Source organism: Triturus cristatus, chromosome 4_1, assembly GCF_964204655.1.
Source record: "Triturus cristatus chromosome 4_1, aTriCri1.1, whole genome shotgun sequence".
In the NCBI taxonomy this organism is placed as follows: domain Eukaryota; kingdom Metazoa; phylum Chordata; class Amphibia; order Caudata; family Salamandridae; genus Triturus; species Triturus cristatus.
Window position 1 is genome coordinate 186507155 of NC_140585.1, and position 6000 is coordinate 186513154.

Here is a 6000-nt window from a genome sequence, read left to right on the forward strand (position 1 = left end):
AATCGATCACAAAAAGTCAAGATAAAGCAATCCCTATCCCAGCCCTTCTCAGTCTCGATGGGGGTTCCACAGGGGTCAGCACTATCACCGTTACTCTTCAATTTATTTCTAGAACCCTTGGCAAATTCTCTGAATGCTGCAAACATCCTCTTCCATATGTATGCAGATGCCACTCAACTCTATCTGAAAATTACCTCCCCTGAAGACTTTGTTTCACTCAACTCTACCATTTTGGATACTCAAAACTGGTTAAAAAGGACAACCACCTCATCCTCAACACCTTCAAAACTGAATTCCTCCTCATTGCACTGCCTAATCACACCACCAAAGATTGACCACTGGCTGAAACATCTTACGGACTTCAACTGCTCTCCCCACATTAGCACCCGTAGTGTAGTTCCTATTTCCCTTATAGGTTCTGCGCATTTGAATAATATACAGTTTTTGCATATGACTAAGGTCCGTATGGTCATATCGAGTACATTAAACTTAATTACTTGTGTGTGCCAGCTAACTCAGAGGTCACTAGAAACTTCTCGACTAAACAAGAAGGGAGTAGTTTCTGACAAACACATAAACATGACAACTTTGCTTCCCTTAGAATCGGAATGCATCTCAGAATCATGGAAACAGGATAACAGTTTCACTCAGTTAATGGTGCATGCTTAGTTTCTCCAGAGTTACACAGAAATAGAAAGACGGGCGTTTCAATTAAAGGGTTTATTGAACAGTCTTGTATCATGTTGCGACCGGGGAAGAACGAAGGCCAGCCCCTGGATTCTCCTGACTTGTTCCCCCCCGGGGCTGAGTGCAGCTGCCCCGCATGCCAACTCTCCCTTGGGACTTACTCTGCCTCAAATGGTTTGCTGGACAATTCGGCTACATCAATTAAGCGCAGTTGGGATTGACAGCATCTCGTGGCTGGTGGAGGCTGGTGTAGCCCCAGGTCAGCAACTGGGATGGGCCGTGTGCCACGGAGAAGAGGGTTCGCTGCCCTCCGGAAAGAGGATGGGGGGCACCAGTCCGGCGACGAGGACGTCGAGATGCAAAACTCCGGGGTGGAGGCTCCTGGAGGCCCTACTTTGGCGGATATAATACAGGCCATCACTGCATCCCGGGAGGCCCTCGAAACAAAGATAGAACCTATTGGGGTAGACCCCGCTTTGCTTAAGGGTGATCATAAGAAGTTGAAGGAGCGGGTAAAAGCGACTGAGAGGACATTGGAGGAGGTACAAGACAAGGTGACTAACTTGCAGCACTCCTTGAAGCAGATGGAGAGCAGGGTTCGGATTTTGGAGCTGAGGGCGGAGGACAGTGAAGGGGGCTCTCGCTGGAATAATCTCCGCATAGTGGGGATTTCAGAACGTGCGGAAGGGGATGATGCTGTCCGATACTTGGAAGGCTGGCTCTGGTCAGAGGTTGCCCCGGAGGGGCTATCCCTGTTTTTTGCCCTTGAGAGAGCCCAGAGAGTCCCGACTAGGCCTCCTAAACCGGGAGCACATTCGAGGCCGATGGTGGCGAGATTGCTGCACTACCGGGACAGGGCCCACCTCCTGCAGCGGGCCTGAGCGAAGCACCATCTGCAAATATACAACTCCAAGGTGATGCTCTTTCCTGACTACACCAGAGAGGTTCAGAGATAGTGCACCTCCTTCGTTGCTCTTAAGCAGAAATTGCGGCAACTCCGCATTCCTAATGCAATCCTCTTCCCCGCACGGCTGCGGGTGGTGGGCAGTTCCAGCACGCTCTTTTTCACCACTCCGCAGGACACGTGGCAATGGCTGGAGACACATCAGGCGAGGTCGGGTGGAGTTCTCCAGCGAGCAATGCGGAGAGACGATCCCCTGATGCTATGAGTCCATCGAGGGCTCTCACGCTACCAGACCATTGTCTTGAGCGAGACAGGGCTGTGCAGGCTGTTGTAGCGATCAGTCAGAGTGGAACCAGCCCAGCTTCTGCTTCCTCTAACCGAGTGCTGGAGGGCTCTGGGTCCTCTCCAGCTGGCAGAACGAATGGTGATTCTGAGACTGAACTACCGGAGGTCACTCCGCAGACGGTGGACTTGTTTGGCTGATCTGGACCTTGATGGCGAGGGGAGATAACCTTGCAATGCAGCCCAGGATTGACTGTTAGGGGGGCCTGCACTGTGGGAAGAGGGGAGTTGGCACCAATTGGTCACTACTATTGGGGCCCCCAGGGGGCTGTTACTGGTTCTATAACACCGTGCGGGGTGTCCCATAGGGTCAGCAAATGTCTCACTACCCATTTTGGCAAGGTTGATGCTTCTTTCAGTTTGGATGGGGGCTAGTTTCAGGGAACCTATCCTGGGGAGTGGGAGTTGGGGGAGATTGGGTGCAGTGGAAGGGGGGAGGGTGGGACTAAGCATGTCACCATGGGAGGTAGGGGGAGCAGCATTCTCTTCACTGCACCATGGCTACCACCGTAGGAATTAAATGTCTATCTTGGAACATTAGGGGGATGCACACTATGACTCACTGTCACAAGATTCATGCTTATCTTAGAAGACCTGGGGTGCAGATAGCACTGTTACAGGAAACGCACTTTAAACAGGAGGGACTGGCTTTAGAATGGAGGTAGCTGGGACAGGTGTTCTGTACCACATACTCAGCTTATGCACGAGGCGCGATGTTTTGGGTTAGGGCGGGGATACGGTTTCAGAGTACTGGACAGGTGATTGACCCTGAAGGTAGAGATGTTGTGGTGACGGGGCAACTAGATGGCAGGGAAATTTTTCTAGGGAGCGTATATGCTCCAACACAGATCACGCTTCCTTTTTGCACACCTCTCTGGGAAATTGGCTCTCTTGCTGACTGGCTTGGGGATCCTGGGTGGAGACTTCAATTGCATCACTGATGTCTCCCTGGACCGCTCTCATCCCCTCTTTGCGGATTCCTCGATCCATAGGCTGGCTGCAGTGCGGAGGGACTGGCAGCAACAATGGGGGTTGACTGATACTTGGAGGGTGCACCACATGTTTGACAGGGACTATTCTTACTTCTCATCGTTACATGACCTAAATGTTCGGCTGGACTCGATCCCTAGCTCCCCAGATGTCCATAGGGGGATGGTACATAGTGAATTCTTAGCTAGGACATCGTCTGATCAGAACCCACTATTGACAATCCTACACTGGCTGCGGGATCGCCCTGCCATCCCCACTTGGCGGCTCCGACCTGAAACATGAGAAGATCCAGTGTTCTGTGCTACTATTGGGTCGGCCATTGATGAATATTTTAGGGTTAACACCAACATGGCATCTTCTTTGGTGGTTGAATGGGATGCTTTTAAGACGGTAGTTAGGGGGCGCTGCATAGGAGGGGTAGTGGGGGTGTGCACGGTGTTGCAAGACGTACTTAAGGCAGAACAGAGGGTATGCGATTCGGAGAAGGAGCGCCCAGAGCATCCGGACAGACAGGCAGGGTTACTTAAAGCTCGAGAAGAGCTAGCAGTTCAAATAGAGAGATTGCGCTGCTTCGATTATAAGGCCTACACACAAAAGGCGCACACGGAGTGTGATAAGGCTGGGGCATTGCTAGCCTGGCTGGCCAATCTGGCGCATAGAGGGACTATGATAATGGAATTGAGAGACCAGTGTGATGAGGTGCTTTACACCCAAAAGGGTATCAACGATTATTTCCTACAGTATTATACCGAGTTATACAGAAGCAGGCTGGGTCCTGGGCTCCCGGGGGATGAGGAGTTTCTGCCAAAGGCTGAGCTAGCACAACTTGAGGCCGTGGACGCCGAAGCTCTTGGTCGGGACATGGAAGCGGGCGAAGTACGCAGCGCCATAAAGCACATGGCCAGAAACAAAACACTGGGCACCGATGGGCTTTCCGTCAAATTTTACGTGGCCTACACGGACGTTTTGGCTCCCTGTTTGGTGGCGCTCTATAACACGGCGTGTCAGGAGGGTGCCCTCCCTTCCTGCATGCGCGAAGCCCTAATAGTTCCCCTTCTCAAGTCGGGCAAAACTGCTAGGGACCACTCCTTGTAGAGGCCCCTAGCGATGCTTAATCTTGATTACAAGATCTTAAGCTGAATTCTGGCCAGTCATTTGATGCCCCGTATGACGAAACTGATCTATACTGACCAAGCCGGATTAATTCCTACCGCGATGAATGTGCGCAGACTTATGCGCATTTTGGGGTCCAACTCCTATGACAAGGAAGAGGTCTGTATTTTTGCATTCTATATTGAAAAGGCCTTCGATGGCCTGGAGTGGCCCTACCTTTTTAATGTCTTGCAGGAATTTGGCTTGGGAGAATGCTTTATAGAGTGGACGGCATTGCTATCCAATGCTTCTACTGCCTTGGTGAGGACAGGGGGCTTGATTTTGCTGCCCGTACAGTCGCTTGAGGGGACGAGGCAGGGTTGCCTGTTGTCCCCTTTATTGTTTGCCCTGGCGATGGAGCCTCTGGCTGCTCACGCCAGGTCAGGGCAGTATTTCCCTGGGCTCTTGGTGGAGGGACGAATGCAGCATATAGCATTGTATGCGGTCGATCTCCTCATGTTCCTGCTGGACGCTGGGGACGCCCTTCGGGGAGTGAGGGCCTTGCTGGAGACCTTGGGGAGGGTGGCGGGATTCCGGGTGAATTGGACCAAGTCGTGTTTATTTCCTGCTAGTCCAGACAGGATAGATCATCCGAGGGCAGGGGATGTTCCGTGAGAATGTCGGTGTTTGCCATACTTGGGGACTCAGATTTATCATGCTCCTGACGATCTTTTGGAGGGCAATGTGGGACGGAGAGTGCGCAGAGCGAAAACCTGTTTTGATTTCTGGGGGACTCTTCCACTATCTGATGCAGGCAGGGTTGCCTTGGTGAAGATGGTCATCCTGCCCAGGTTTCTCTATTACTTTGGGACGCTCCCCGTTTGGATCCAGGTAAGCTCTTTGCCCAGCTTAATACTTTGATTACAGGGTTTATATGGGGGGCTGGGAAACGGAGGGTTGCTTTGACCACCCTGCAGCGGCCCAGGGCAGAGGGGGGCCTTGCATTACCTGACCTAGAGGCCATTAGCATGCTGCACAGCTTCAATAGTTTACGAAGTGGGTGGCGGGCCATATTAGGCACCCAGAGGACCAGAGTTGGTTGGATCCGAGTTGGCACCTTTTGTCCTGTGTGCTGCTATGGACCCCATTGAGAGGTGACTTACTGCTACCGGATTTGTGCACGATGCACCAGTGCTGGGCACACCTGGCCAGGAGGGCACACGTTAAGACTCCTTATGCGCCCGAGATCCCGCTGAGGATGTGTGAGGCGTTACCTCACGGAGGAAATTGGAGCCAGTTGCTGGCCTGGGAAGAGGTGGGAGTTACGGCAATAGGTGACCTTTATGAGGGTGGTAATCTTCTCCCCTTTAATGACCTCAGGGAGAGGCATGATCTCCCGCGGGGGACTTTCTTTTGCATGTAGTCCTGACAGCGGCTATCAGAAAGCACTGGCGAAATGGACTGTTGGAGCCAGATACGTCTCTCGCTTGTCAATATGTAGTGATGGCGGCGGGCACCTTTAAAGCAGTGACCTTCGTCTACCGATGGATCAACCCCTGACGGCGTTGCGACTCAAGTGGGAGGTGGATATGGGGGAGCCCATTGTCGAAAAACCTTGGGAGGCGATTGTAGAGCGGCTGTGGAAATGTTTTCGGAATGCGCGCTTCCAGCTCATCCAATTCTATGTTTTCCATAGGTCCTACCTCATTTCTGGTAAAATTACTAAATATTTCGGGGGGTGTCGGTCACTTGTCCCCATTGTGACCAGGATAGGGCAAGTTTTCTCCACATGTTCTGGGACTGTCCGCAGGTGGGAGACTTCTGGAAGGACTTCAGTTGCAGGATACGCACTTAAATAAACAGGAGGGACTGGCTTTACAATGGAGGTAGCTGGGACAGGTGTTCTGTACCACATACTCAGCTTATGCAAGAGGCGCAATGGTCTGGGTTAGGGCGGGGTTACCGTTTCAGAGTACTGGACAGGT